General features: G+C 33.9%; 1 non-coding gene across 1 annotated transcript; it reads right to left on the minus strand.

The window, feature by feature from the left end:
* Positions 1–474: 474 nt before the first annotated feature.
* Positions 475–666, minus strand: LOC136988934 (U2 spliceosomal RNA). The gene has a single exon (XR_010882836.1). It is a non-coding gene; the product is annotated as a U2 spliceosomal RNA (small nuclear RNA).
* Between the last annotated feature and the right edge of the window lie 15728 nt (positions 667–16394).

The following is a 16394-nucleotide window of genomic DNA, read 5'->3' on the forward strand; positions in this document are numbered from 1 at the left end:
GTTATTTTAGCTGTTTCAGTTTAATTAAAAACAATATTAAAAATTAAGTGTTTTTAATATTACTTTCAATAGTTATTTTTAGTATAGAACAGTTTTTTAATTAAGTATTTAATCTCTGTGTTATGTTTATTTAATTGTCATGTTACAAAGAAGACAAAATTACTATATTTAATGTATGTTATAAAGGAATCAAACTTAAAATCCAATAAATGATGAAAATTTTAAATTATCCTATTTCAAGTAATTTATTAACAAAGTTTAATATAAAATATTAAAATAAATGTTTTTAAACATATCAACTTACCCAATCAATACTCAAAATGTACTTCTTTCACAGTTGTTGAATGGCAATAAAGAAATAATGCTGGAAGACAAAATTACAGACTTTAAAGAAAACAGCATCATTGGTAGTGGATAATTTGAATATGTAAAGTTTTAATAGATCTATTTTTGATTAAATTAAGATCCCCCAAAGGGGAGTGGGCCATTCCCGGAGGTACTGCAATACCGGGTCAACCCGTGGCAGAGGTGGAGCAAGCTCCGAGCACTCCGCCGCCTTCCAAAAATCAGTTTAATATCATGGCCTCCGATGGAAGCCGTATCAGATATTAAGCTGATAAGAACAGATACTGAGTCTCATGAATTTTAGGGGGGGTGCGAAAGTGTAGGAGCCCAGTTCCGATCGGAAAAAGGGACATCCTCCCCCGATGCTACATTAGGACTCAGCGTCTAATGCAGCACCACTGCACCAACAGGCGTAACATACCTGTTAGAAGAGAGTGGCCGAAGCCAAACGAAAACTCCCGGTTCGAGCCGGGGACAGAAAGCCTCCAGCACTTGCTGGATTGGCAATTAGGAGGTGTGTGGGAGTTACCCCAGACACCAAAAACGCTACTATGGCCAGGAGCGGAGCTCAGACTGACCATAGCAGGACAGAGAGTCAAGACTGGGAGGGTTCTCAACCAGCCAGGACGAAGGTGTAGTTCCACCAGTGATCACCTCCCAACCTCACGGCAAGACCAAAAACCGCCAAATAGCGGACGGATACAACAAGTATTGATCTTAGCCATAAGGCCGAGAAGCGATAACCACAGAGAGTGCCTCTCCGAAATCATTCGCAAAATGTTCATCCGCTCAAGGGTGAACAAGAATTCTATGATGGAATGCAATGTCCAACAGCTACAGCATTATTTGTTGATGATTCTCACTTCAAATAACTATCACAGATCACCAATTTTCTCACTACAGTGTTATTCTACTGCAAGAATTATGAAAAATTCAATTTATTAACACTATGAGTCCTCCTCCTGTCCCCACCCCCCCTAAACATTGACAAAACGTTGCCACTCTCACATACATCAATAGATGTCGCCTCTGTATAATTTCAACACATTATAAAAATATTTTATTTTATTCAAGTTTTGACTTCTCAAAAATTGAATAAAATCTCGAAATAATCTCAAAATAATAAAAGAGAGGAGATGTGCAAAATTTTCATGTCCCCTTTTAATTGATTATTTTGTGTGAAAACTGATAATACGATGTTAAAGTTAACCATAAAAAATTTCAGACAAATTTAATTTGCTATTTCATAAAATCTTGTTAAGAACTAAATTATCCCTTTTTAATTTTTATAATTATTAGCATCTAGTGTTTAATTAGATATCTTACCAGATTTTAATTACGTATTTAAAAAAATTTTTTTTCAACTTAAAAATTTTCTTCCTAATTTATACATATAAATTTACTGAATAAGAAAATGCTGTAAGATGTATCCGATAATTTTAAAAATATTTACAATTTAATGAGAAAATTGATATTTTTGGGCTGCAATTTGAAAAAATTGTAACCCATAAATTCCCACTGTCATCCATCTGGCCATTCCTTAATCTCAAAACCCTGTTATATCGTTGAAATTCATGTTCAGATATAAAAACCTTAGGAACAGGAGGCACCGATTAACTATATAAGAACTTCCGATGCAAATCGAAAGTCAAGTTATTTCAATTCAAAAACTTCCCCCGAAAAAAGTTAGCAATGGAGTCATGCCAGTCATCTAACAGGAAAAGTATGATGTACAGGGGCAAGACACTACTATGCTAATTTTAGGTAAAGAGCATATATTTTAAATTAAATTAATTAAAAATACGATTAAAATTGCAGCCAGCATTGTGACGATGTCAAAATAAATAATTGCTGGTTAATAATAAAAAAAATTAATATTTATCCGCAAAAACTAAATTTAATTATATCAACCAGGAGAAAAATAATGAGGTTACAATTCCTAAGAAAAAATTTTATTATCCCGATTAATTATATACGAACTGCCGATGCAAACAAAAAATCACGTTATTTCAATTCAAGAGTTTCCCCTGAAAGCAGTAATAGATGACCGGCACGACTCCATTGCTAACAGAAAAAGTATGATGTACAATACAGGGGCAAGACATACTAACTTTAGATGGAAAGCATATATTTTAAATTAAATTAATTAAAAATATGATTAAAAATTGCAGCCCGGAATTATGACTGTCACAATAAGTAATTACTCGTTAATAATAAAAAATTAATATTTAACCGTAAAAAATGAATTTATTATGTCAATCAGGAGAAAAATGGTGAGGTGACAATTTCTAAAAAAAATTTTAAATTACCTTTTCGTTTTTTTTTATTTCCTTTCGTGATGTGTTTTTCAAGAATGAAATCAAATTGATAACAAACACTTCCATTAAATGCAGTAATTTCACATTTCAGCTACAGATTCTTGTATCCTGTTTCGTGGTATCTAAAAATTATTTAAATGTAACAAAAATTATAAAGCATTACATACTATAAAAATTTCATATTTTATTCTCAAGTTCATAAATTTTGCAATGTTCTGTCATACTAACGATAAAGAGAATCGCGAACTAAATTTAACGTGCTTTTTCCCCCTAAATTTCACTTCACCGCATCGCATCATTTCATTAAATCGTATTACTGTCTTAGGCGTTTCAAAAATACTTATTTTCGTTAAAGAACAAAATAATTATAAAGCTTAAAAATAAAACGAATAGAATTGAATAAACAATTTTCAATGAACCTTATGAAAAGACAACACTTTAAACTACCGAATTTTATCTACAATAAACGAATCTAAAATTATTATTATTGGAAATCATAAAAATATACTTACCCAATACAGGAAAGATCGTTACCAATTCTTCTGCCAAGACGGATAAATTAATTTTGAAGTCACGCTCCATTTTTAACACCCGGTTACTAATTGCAAGCAAGAGCAAGCGACGACAACACCTACGAAACAAAATTAAATAAACATGAATATAAAATTGAACAGTTATTCTTATACAAGTAGGATTACAAAAACACTTAAATGTTTTATAAATTTTGAATTAACTATATATCAAAAACGAACTTAGACTTCAAATTCGATTTCTATAAAATACTTCTAATTATAGTATAGTTATACAGGGTGTTTCGAAACTCACGGGCAAAAATTTAAGGGGTGATAGAAAACATCTAAACAAGCAATTTTCACCATAAAATGCATGGGCGGTGAACCGCTAGGAGGTATCAGTTACTGTCACATGAAAGAACGAAACACCAAACGGATAGAGGAGGTACTAAATAATTTTATTGACAGCATGTGTGGCAAAATTACAGAAACTGCTCAAAAGAGCGACCGCCTGCGATTTTTCGGTCTGGCACGTGTCTTCTCGGAAAACGCTGCCTGTACAGTCTTACGGCATCCAGAACATTCCCATTTGCAAGACCATACATAAAATGCATGTCCGCCTTTTCCTGATTACTGTACGTCGCCATGCCTTCTGAAATCCACGGTAGAAATGACGATGTGTAAGAAAACTCGCGCTTTATGCTTTCCATTACAGCGCCGTCTAGCGGTTTACCGCTTACTCTCCGCCCATGCATTGTATAGTGAAAATTGCTTGTTTAGATGTTTTTTTATCACCCCTTAAATTTTTGCCCATGAGTTTCGAAACACCCTGTATAGCACTTAATCTTATCGCTTAGAAGATCATTAACTGAACATGTTTTGAATATATAATACAGTCGTCTCTCGGTAACTGCAAAGGATTGATTCCGTAAAACCCACGGATGCTCAAGTCGTAAAAAATGGCGCACATCATTCTATGTACGGTACTTTAAATAATCTACGTTATTTATAATATCCACTACTTCGTATATGTAAATTGTTATACTACATTGTTTAGGGAACAATCATGTGAAAAAATGTACAGTACAGTACGTAGAATAAACGATTGGTACAGACGCATCCTAGGCCTGAGTAGTACGCGTCAGCGACAACGTAACGTTTTCTTTCTTTCAACACCTACAGATCGCTTTCGTTTAAATGGACCGAAAGAAAAATACGTAGAATAAAACAAATATTTAATATTCTATCACGTCACACGAGATGGCATTGGTACAACGAGCGTTCTTAATAGAAACCGCCAAATTGAAGCCAAATTCAAAACTCCATCACTGAACGAGATCAAAAAATTAAAATAAGAATATTACGTAAGACGAGATCTATTACCCCCTAGCCGAGTAAGAAATCGTAAGAAATCCTTGACCCCCACCCACCCCAAGATACCTTACGTAATTTATGGACGGCCCCTTATTAAGATTGGAAAAAATGTGTGATCACAAGCGACACTAACAAAGGGGAGGGCACGACCTGGGAAATTCACTTTGGGGTGAGACTTGGTATATAGGTAGTACTCCTTTAGGATGTTCAATCCTCAAAGCAAGAAATCGCAATGGCCAGCCAATTTTAAGAAAAAGGCCTTTAAAAATTCGAGCTCAGCTTTTTTCTTAAAATTGGTTGGCCATTGCGCTTTCTTGTTTTGAGGATTGAACATCCTAAAGGAGTACTACTTATATACTAAGTCTCATCCCAAAGTGAATTTCCCAGGTCGTGCCCTCCCCTGTAAGATGCTAGCGGAACGAGTGCTAAACACAGACTGATGGAGCAGGCCGCATGCACACAATTCGGGACTTCCCCTCTCTTCATCACTCGTTATGCGAAATATCGCTAGTTAAGCGAGGCAGAGGTTTACAATTTGTTTTGCTCGTTATGCAAAATACTCGTTGTGCAAGGTGCTCGTTAAGCGAGGTTTCACTGTACTGCATTTTTATATTTATCATCTCCTCAACATATCCATGTTTAAATAATGGTGAACTTCTTATGAAGGGAACCCGATCTGATCTAACGGATTTAGTCTCGCAGGTTCGTCACACAAACTCGAACAACCGAATATCGTAACACAAAAAACTTTAATCTCTAATCCCACTTTCGGACTCGCCACTCTTCCTCTCTACAGTCCTTTCCCCTACTTTGTCCTTTTTTCCCTTCTACTTTATGGCTCTGTCTACATTTCTTATTACCTTTACGACTGCATGCAAATGGATTGCACAAGGACCGACAAAACCGCAGTTGAAGGAAGACGAGGAGGTCCGATATCACTATATTTTTGTTAATATTTATAACAAATAATAACTTCATAAAATTCTGCAAAAATGTGAAATGTCTCTTTTTCAAATATAAAAAGTTACTGTCTACAGGTAACTGTTATTCTAATAAATATTGATATCTTCAGAAAACTACAACATGATAAACTCAACTTTCATATCACCAATAAATTTTGAAAATAATTTTGATGCCGCTGTGAGTGTAGTAGCTTTGTGTTTTAACAGATGTGCATTGAACTTTCAATATGCCACGCACTGGGTGATGATCTAAAAATGTTGCGTAAGTCATCCTGGATTCTGAATATTTGCATACAGTAGAGACTAACTCCGATAAGGTCAGCTACCCTCTGAAAGCTTCAGGTAGCATAAAATCGTAAGGCTGTTAACTGTTGTTCGTATTCCTCTTCCATTTAGATGTTTAATTTCGTCGCTAATACGATTTAAAATAGGCCGCGTTTCTTTATGCAGCGAGAGCGTAACGAAATGACGTCACGAGCAGCGTTGGCCATTTAGAAACGGGTTTCAGAGTGTTCTCTGTAACAGGGCTTAAAGCAGTCATGGCAATAAAAAAAAAGTGAGAAAAGAGAGTTCACACTGAAAAAAAGCTAAAAAAGCTAAGTGTTAAAATGAACAAAAACAGGCGTTATTAAAAAAAACACACAAACGAACACATATTTTGTATCAATAACATTGCATATGATATTAGATTAATTATTAAGTGGACTGATAAGATTAAATATGAAAATAGTTAGGCTGAGTTTATACTCCAGAAAAGTGACCAGTAAGACTGCATTAAGTCAGAACAGGCCCGCATTAAGTTTTCATGTGCCCCATACAGAATTCCCACCGTTACACAGCAAAGCAAATGGAATAGTAACATAACTACCAGAATGTGTTTCCATATAACATGCCAAATTTCAAATGCCATTTATTTCAAGGTACATTTTTTGATTTCTTCATAAAAAAATGTAATTAAAGAAGAAAAAAACTTCTGGCAGAATCAGTGGGTTGCATGTTCATTATATAGCAGGGATGGGCAAGCAAAAGTTCAGTGGGAGCCGAAATGTAGGTTTTGCAAAATGCATGGGAGCCGCAGTTCTGTACTTTTTTATTCTGTACTGCAGTTCTGTATCTGGATTTTATTATATAATATAGAACAAGTATTGAATTTTTTTAATAAACATATTTTCACAAAATTGTGGAAATAAAACTGTAAAAATAATAATAAAAAGCAGAAATTAACACTTTCAGCAAGAGCCACATAAAATTCAAAAAGAGCCGCATGCGGCTCTCGGAGTCTCATTTGCCCACGTCTGTTATATAGCAATACCACTAGTAATTGTGACCCAATCATTTATTTGGTAATTTTATCAATATTTTTTAAATGATTAAAAATAAAATTACAGCATTCACTACTGGTAATACTAGTCTCCAAATCTATTCCCCTGAATACAATAAAACAATTTATTAGTCATTCGACCCACAACTGACAGAGAAGAGAGTTTATGAAAACAATGTAATTAAACATTTAGCAGTTTGTCGTCCTTCACAGTGGGGAACCGGCAGAGTCTATTACTTTCACGGGAGAAAATATACGAAGCTTTCTACTACCCTCAAGTTGAAAAATAACAATCCCATGAAATTTAACAAATCTGACATTAATAAGTAAATGATGAAATTATTTACAGAGAGTTGATATTTGATAAGTTTAGTTTTTTGCTCTTATAGATCAAATTACAGAAATTATAAATAAAAATCTCATTTTTTAAAAATTAAAATCATAAAATTTCGCTTACAAAAGATCGAGATGGAACGCACGCTTTTCATTTTTATAATCGCTTTGTTTTATTAGACACAGATATTATTCCTATATAGATTTATTAATTATAATAAACATACATTATGTATAAAATTACATTAAAATAACACTGTAATTAACGTCTGAAATGAAAAAGTAATTGAATCGAGTCTCGCCTCCATATTAATTAATGCGTTGTTATGGGGGGCCTAGTAGAAGCTGTAATTTTCTGGGGAGGGGCACCAGGTTAACTGGGGGGCGTGCCCACCCATGCCCTTTCCTGGCTACGCCCATGTTAACGCGCCACAGCAATTAATTGATTACGTTGCATCAAATTAAATAATTTATAAAAATTGAAATAATAAATACGTTTATAAAATAATTGGCTGTATCTGTTCGCAATGATAATGTAAAACACACTGTACTTATAGTTTAGCATTTCCGATATTTAATTTATTTTTGAATTTTAAAATATAAGAAAAACAATTTTTTAAATAAAGTTTTACGCATTTATATCTGCAACTTTAGATAATACAAAGATATAAGAATCCATCAAAAAAGTTAATTAATAATAATTAAAATCAAGAAAAAATATAAGTTTCTTTCGAGGTAAGGAAACTTGTAAAAAGTCAGGTACGCGATCACATGATGCCTCGTCTCCCCACTTTGCGTAACCAAATGGTCGAGGTTGAAATAAAACCCCAGCAGAAGTAAAAACAAACATCGGCGCGTGTATAGGACAATAAACTTGAACGGGAGCGAAGATGAGACATGACACCATGTAATTTATGCTAATTACTTTCTAATATTAAAATATTAAAATCTTCAATAAATTATAATTAAATTAATTTTTTGACTGAGTTCGACTAGAAGCATATCGAAAAGCTAGATTAAAGTGAAAATAGCGGTTTTTCGACGCTAAATATTTACAAATTAATTTTTTAATTTGGTGCCGGATTGACCGCAGCTGTTCGAATGCGCACGTGCATGAAGAGTTTTATAGTTTGTCGAAATGGAAAATGAAGGACACCGTTAGAATGCAGAAAACCATGGTGCATGCCAAATATATAAGCACCCACTTAAAACCAAACTTTTGTCTTTGTCTAAAGATTGTCTCTACAGAAGTTATTAATATTTAGGATATTAGTTTAAAATCTTGTATTTCCTGGCACGAGATTCGCTCGATCTTTAATTTTACAGAGTGCTAGAAAGATACAAGCTTTGAAACGAGTGTCCTACAACGTTTTATTTAATAATAACAGTAGAAATCAAATTTATTATCGCTCAACAATTATTTTTTCGGTTTTTCTACGGTAGTCAAAAACGAGTAAATGTCATCATTTAAGCTAAAGAATAGCAGGTGGTTGGGAAGAAGTTTGCTTAGCAACTTACTTCAGAAAGTATTGGGTTCTATACGATTTTCCGTTGCTAAAACATGAGTTTCTACTGTTAGTATTAAATAAAATCTATTTCTTTCTTTTGTCTACTGCGCTTAAATAAATACAAATGCTAAAAATAATGCTGTATAAAAATCACTCTTAACGCCGAACTAGAAGTGTACTTGACTTAATGCAGCGTGATTATATCGAAGCGCTGCGGAGATCAGTATTTCACAAGGATACAAGCAAGGGGAACCCACGTGCAAATTCCTACAGCATGTGCAGAGTATCAAGCTTTGGAAAGCTCCTCGTTTTGTTAGTCTATATCAAGGGTCGCCAAACTTTTTTGATCGTCGACCCTCTACAAGTTTTCGAAACCTCACATCGACCCCCTCCAAAAAGTTTGTGTTACAAGCAAAACAAAGCACTTACTATTTTGATACATTTCTTTTAATTTTGCATTTGTTTTTCATTTATTGTATATTTGTTAATAATAATTTTTGTAACTGACAATCAGTGAGACGGATAAGCTTGATCCTTAGCTCCCCCTTATCCTTAGCCTAAGCTTGATAATCGACCCCCTAATAATGTTATATCGACCACTTTGGCTACCCCTGGTCTATATAAAGGTAGTACACTGCATGTGTATACGGCAGTGCCTTAACATGTTGCGCACGGTCCAATAAGGCATACGGGGAAGTGCTGGTTGCTATTTCACTCCTGAGCGCATTTACGAAAAAAATTTCACATCGGAAGTGAAAAAAGCTAAAAAAGTGCGTTTTTCTCAGAAAAAGCTAAAAAAGAGAGTCACTTTAAGCCCTGCTGTAACGCACTTCTCGAGCGCTGTATAAAGAAACGCGGCCATAGGAACAAATACAGAATTCGTCTTCGGAATAATTTCTAAAGGATTACTCTGATCTCGTATTAGTTTCTCTCCTTTCGTAATTGTCGAAATGAATAATTTTGTTGATTCATCCCAATATTTATCAAGTGAACGATATCCATTTCTAACTAAACTTGCGACGAACAAATCAATACGACGACTTCCACTCAAAGTAAAACGCCGTCTAAACCTGCTATCGAGTCTAGAAGTTACTTTCTAGACTTACCGGTTTCTAAACGCAGTCTCCGCAATGAAATTTTTATGAATCGCGATCTAGACGATCTCTAAATCGTCGTCAGCGTCCATACGTTATCTCTGCAATCGGCTCTATGAGTCCTAGTTGCTACTAGTGATGTGCGAGTAGCAAAGTTACTACTCGTTACTTTGTACCAGAATTCGCGAATATCCAAAGTAACGAACACTGATTCAGAGAGTAACGAAAAAAGAAAGACTCGTTACACTCAGAATCAACAAAGGCAAAACACCTTTACGTTTACCTTAAATCTACCCGTTTATCACCGAACATAAGTATAGGATTTAATTGAAAAAAACAAAAATAAAGTGAGTTTCGTTTTATATGTATTGGACTTTATATGTTAAATAAAGCATTAAAAAATAAATTAAGTATTAATTTAATGAACTACAACAGGTAGTTTTTAAACGTTTTCTCCCCAGGCCAGTGGTTTTCAAACGGAATGCCGCAGCACAGTAGGGTGTCGTGAAATTTAATGCTGATTTGCGTCAAAATACTTGTTACGTATATTACTAACTACTAGCGTATTTTTGCGGAATGACCGGCATGCCGCAATATAAACGGGGAGACCAGCACGCCGATAAACTGCGATTAAAATACAGTAGAGCATCGATTATCCGACTTAATTGGGGACTGGGGTTAGTCGGATAACCGAAAAGTATGAAAAAAATACATTATTAGTATAGTGTATTAGGCCGGGTTTAAATATATACAGTAGAGAACCGAAAATCGGAATCAATTGGGGACTGGGGTTGTTCAGATTAGGGATTTGTTCCGATTACGGTCTATGTACGAAAAAATATATTAACCTGTCCGATGCTCAAATTTTTCTCCGTTGCGTGTCGCTTTGTGTTGAATTTTCGTCGATTTTAAGCCTAACGAAAATTTTTATAATAATAATCGAGGCTATCGTATCGTTAAAAATTATTTCTTTATTTTGTTCAAACAAAATAAATATATTGAAGAATATAAAAACATGAAAATTATACTTTAGAAGTAAATTTAGTATCAAAAACGTTCGATTCAGCACGACACAGTCCGACTGAAAATCGTGCCGATTACCGGCGATTCCGATTACCAGGGTGCAGATTTACGACTCTCTACTGTACTAGCCTCCTTTTCATGGTCGAGCCAGTGCTGCCAGCTAAAACATGCAAAAATTTAACAAAAACAATATTAAAGTAGCCAAGACATAACCAAATATTGTAGCGCCACATCACTAGCGGACATTTGAATTTGCCGACAAGAACGCGGTCGGTTAATCGGGGGTCGGATAATCGATGCTCTACTGTATAAAATTAATCAGATCAAACAAAACTACAGTAGTTGTAAATTAAACGTCAAAGAAAACATTCTTCCTAGTAAGGATGCACCGATTAATCGGTAAGTAATCGGTAATCGGCCAATTTTGCATTTTAATATTTTTGTTAGAATGTCACGTATAAGGCTAGTAATTAAAAAAAATAAATTTCTGTTATATATTTATTATATATCACATGACAAACTGAATATTAAAAAAATTTAAGTTATAATATGTATTGATAAAAAATAATTTAAGATATAATAGAACCTATTCAAACCTATCTCTTTTATTTAAAGCTTAAACTTTAAATATATAAAACCAATAAAAATTTAATATTCAAACTTTAAAACTTTTAAATTGTGATGCAAAAACATGAGAATTTCATCATTTTCAGGGCATAGCCTGTTTCTTGCCGGCTCATAAATGTTACCTCCAGTCAAGGACGACGCCAGCCAATGGGCCAGGGGGGAAAGATGTAAATTGATAGAGATATGAGCTGATGTAGGTAAAATAAAAATGATTCATAAAGTTTTACTCATTTACTATGTACCGGAAAAGAAATATCTTAATTAAAACATTTTTTTAACTTACAAGAAGCCTAAGAAGATTATTTTAATTAAAACTTAGCATTTAAATAATTTTTTCGAATTTCTAGGAGAGAACAGCTTCCCCTCTTCCCCCTGGCGACGCCCTTGCCTCCAGTGCTGAAAATTCTTTCGCTTTCAATGAAAGATGCTGGGGCACTTAGATATTTCATAGCTATTTTGCTAAAATTAGAAAAAAGTTCTTTTGAACGTCACCATAAAAATGGGTCACTGTCTTTGTATAAGAGATAAATGTAAATATTTTTCTAATTCATGATCGAAACGTTTGTTTCGTTTTTTCTTCCTTTTTAAAAACATGCTCTTATTCATTTTTTCGTTTACCAGAAGCTAATTCATCAAATAAATTAGAAAAACTTAGAGATCCTCCTCCATCTTGATCATCTCCAGAAATGGAAGCTTCAGGATTTAATTCTTCTTGAGATTTTGAAATAAACATTATCTAAGCTATCGATTGTCCATCTTTTTATTTCCTCTACCATATCTTTTTTTGTTTTTTTGAAATTTTATTTTGAATCTTGAATCTAATAAAGATGACAAGCATAAAGACTTGTTTTCTAATATGATGAAAATATTTTTTATTGAATTTTCTAGTCCTGTTGTGGTATTAATGCCACTAAAAGGAACTACTGCTCTTTGTTTTTGATAATAAGAATAATTTCAGAGTCTCAATTGTGTGAATTATTGAAGACTAGCAGATAGACCCGGCGTTGCTCGGGCAAAAGTAACATTTAAAACATTCGATTTGAAAATCGAATGTTTTAATATTGTTCGATTTTCATCAATGTTCAAAAGAAGAAAGGTCGAGAAAAACCGAACTAATCTGTTTAAATTTGAAAATCGAATATGTTCTAACATATTACTCTTTCTTTTTTTCCTCCAGCGCCTGTAAATCTTGCACGTCGCTTTCTTTTGTTCTCAATTGTTACTTAACACTTTGGTACTTACAACTTTTAACTCCTAACCGTTTTAGCGAAAATTAAGATTATTACGTTATAGTCAACTTTACCCGTTTTCACAGAATGCAAGAATTGGGTCCCCCTGTTTCCAGACTAATTACAGAATTTTTAGATAGGTCTAAAAATATGTTCGATTTCCCGCAAAAACGAAAAAACCTGCATCTGCGTCTTGCACGTTGCTTTCTCTTAATACTTCCATTGTTGACATGTCCATTGAAAATTATTTTTATAACAAATTGTTATAAAATTATTTTTATCGCATGAAATTTTATATTTTTATTAAGAATATATAATTTCATGCAATAATAATCATACTATAATTACCTATTAATACAATAAATTAGTAACACTAATCGGCCGATAATGCATGACCGATTAATCGGTAATCGGTCATTTTGCTTATCGGTACATCCTTACTTCCTAGTACAATAAAATAACATTGTAATTTGACTGACTTAAAATCAGGAAGAGAGTTTTCATTTACAAGACAATAAAACAATTAACGACTTATCGACAATAGCAACAAGTGTGGGCTACACCGACCATCTGCCCTGACTTTAAAAACACCACCACCTTCCTCTCAAATTTCACACGAAGCCGGTGTTAATCGGTTTAAGCTGACATAATTTACTGTGAGTTTCTTAAATTTAATGTGTCTGCCTTAGCGGCAAGAATGTAGGACACCTTTCGCACAACTGTTACGGGTTCTATCAAGAACGAAAAATTGTGACAATGGTGAGGGGGCGAAAGCCAAGAATTTTTCAATGTCGCTTCGGAAATTTAGAGTACCAAAACCAAATTTAAGAACGAATCTCTCATAAAAGAAGAAATATTCTAATCGCGCGAGTCATCCGATCATTAATAAAACCATAAAAATTACCATACTCATTAATAAATTCCAATCCAGGAAATTTCTTCCAATATCTCAATCCTAAAATCAAACAAAACAAAGCCTCAATAATAAATAAAAACTTACCAAATCCCAAGCTCAACAAAGCACTAGTCAGTCATAAACTAATCACTCCATGACTCGATGGTTTTAAGAACATGACGATTTATTCTTTATCCGTGGGGAGTTGGGTTCCTGGATCCTCCACGAATACAGAGGAACGCATGTATATACAGATTAATCAAAATTTGGATGAAATAGTTGTTACAAGCTGTTAAACAGCACGAATACTGCAGGAAATGAGGAAACGTGAAAGAAAGTGAAAGATTAGGTCGAAAAAGTACTTACCATCGGTTTTGCTACATTTTCCGAAACATTATTTTATGACACTTCTTTAATTTTCGATTATAGACGTACTCATTTTCTTTAGCAAGTGTTATTGACTTCTCGTTATTCGCTATGTTTTCAAAAGCTCTCCTCCATAACAAAGGTAAGTTCGTAAAGTCGAACGAGTTAAATGAGAATGACGTCATCGTTATTCTTACTTTCATTGGACATTCGGATCGATTCGTTTACAACAAAATGGCTGTTTCTAAAATCGAAGATATGAATGCTGTTAGTGCAGTCTTATCCGAAATATTTTTCTTAGATTGCTTCAGGTGGAGTTATTTGTATCATTTTACTTTTAATCCAGAATTTAAACACTCGAATAGATTTAGAAACATCGATATCGCGCGAGACCCCCTTAGGTCGTATCTCGAGTGAGTTTGGACTTATTTTACTCATTATTAGCATTTGCAATTTTTTAAAAATAAAACACATCTCAACTTTCAAAATTAAGTCTTTTGTTCTTTTAAAATAAAATATTGTATTATTAATTTTTATAAAAGCTTTTCATAACAGCGCTACACAATTTTAAATCGTTTTGTAAAGAAAGTTATGTAACTTGTTCTTGCTGGATTTTTAAGTTTGATAATTATTATTTACAGTCAACTATTCATAATATAACAATAATAGTATTAATCTAGTGAAGTTACAAACACATTTTCCAGGTGTTATTGAAACATTTTAGAACGTGGGAAATTGTACACGAATAAGGGAATTTTGGGCCACTGCCAAGGGTTGGTTCATATGTTCTGGTTGACATTGGATAGGACACATGACTAACCCCAACTCTATTCCCTCGACCTCTCAACCAAAATTTAATAGCATCAATTCCCCTCAAGCAGCGGAGCCCGCAGACTATAAAAAACGGGGTAGGCACAAGCTATAAAAAGGGCACTGTACTGTACGTACTGTACATTCTGTAAGAAAATACAAACATATATATATCCCTTGAATAACGCTGTTAATCCCTCGATGCTAACACGTATATCAAAATCGCGTCAATCAAATAGGCCTACATTGGTACCTCTATACTCGATCGAACAATCACGACCCGCTAGAACAAATTTTCGGTTAATAATAAATATTTTTACTTTAATTTTTGTCACCAGTAAAGTTTTCTGTGATAAAAATGAGTAACTAATCTATATAAATGAGAATGTTTGTTCGCTATACACGCCTAGACCGTTCGACCAACTGCCACGAATCTGGACAGTTCCGTTAATACAGTGATTCTCAAAGTGAAAGTCGCGGCCCCAAGGGGGTCATGAAAAATACTTGGGAGGTCGCTGAGAAATTGATGCCAGATCAATTTTTTCAAATATTTTATAAAATTTACTATGGATTCATGTTTAGAAATAATAGAAATAAAAAATATATAAAAATAATTTTTACTTAAATAAATTGCACATATAAATAATAAAAATAATATAAATATTTAAATACGAGCCTAACTCCCTCCCTCCGGGATGTTTTTTGACACATACTTATTCTTCGGGGTCCTTTGAAATTTTTTAGTGCATAAGGGGGGTCGCGGTCCAAAAAGTTGGAGAAACACTGCGTTAATATATTACTAACTTAGATAACGTCGTACAGTACATACTACCCAAAATATTTATTGGATTTCTATAAACTAATTTTTGCCTACATTGGATGTGCTGGATTTACGTGTAGCGTCATCTATTCGCAAAATTTTTTAAAAATAACTAAATATAATTTATACAAAAAACAATATAATTAAAAAAACAAAATTATTATATTCAATTTAATTACTGCGACAATGATTTAATATAACGAGTCTACTTCGCGCTACTAGTTTGATGAGTAGCACATCAAACTAACCTGCAGGGAGTCGAAACTATTTTTACGTTAGTGGAGTCTCGGCGGCGACTCCACTAGCCGTAAAACAGCCGTAAAAGCTTTTAATCACGTGACCTATTTGCGTTCGCGCTCGGACTGCGGTGGAGGTCCGGCTAGCGAAGCTTTTTACGGCGACAGTACTATTACGGTGTATACGTGATATATCGATATAAAGACAATAATTATATTCCACGAGTTTTCTCTATACTATAATTACAAATATAGTAAACGTAATATCTTTACTTTCATATATTGACTTTTATTATTATATTATTAAGATAATATACAGCATTTATAAGCTTAGCTTTTTTATTATATACTCCTCTAAATTGAAGGATTTTCCTTTGGCCGTTCATATCGCGTGTTTTAGGCATCCATTATTATAATCGGGATACCTCTTGTCGTAGATACATGAATACTTTCGGATGTTTTCGATAAATCTTTCCAGATCTTCTTAGAGTAGCCACGAGAGAACGTACACAAAAGCTCGTTTTCCGCCATTTTCGTACCGTGTCACGATGACCTAGATTTAACTGACTTCTGATTGGTGGATGGTACCGGTTTACGGTCGTATTCACTTCGAAAGTTGAA

The sequence above is a fragment of the Centruroides vittatus genome, unplaced genomic scaffold, assembly GCF_030686945.1.
Source record: "Centruroides vittatus isolate TY-2023 unplaced genomic scaffold, ASM3068694v2 scaffold_386, whole genome shotgun sequence".
NCBI classification, from domain to species: Eukaryota; Metazoa; Arthropoda; class Arachnida; order Scorpiones; family Buthidae; genus Centruroides; species Centruroides vittatus.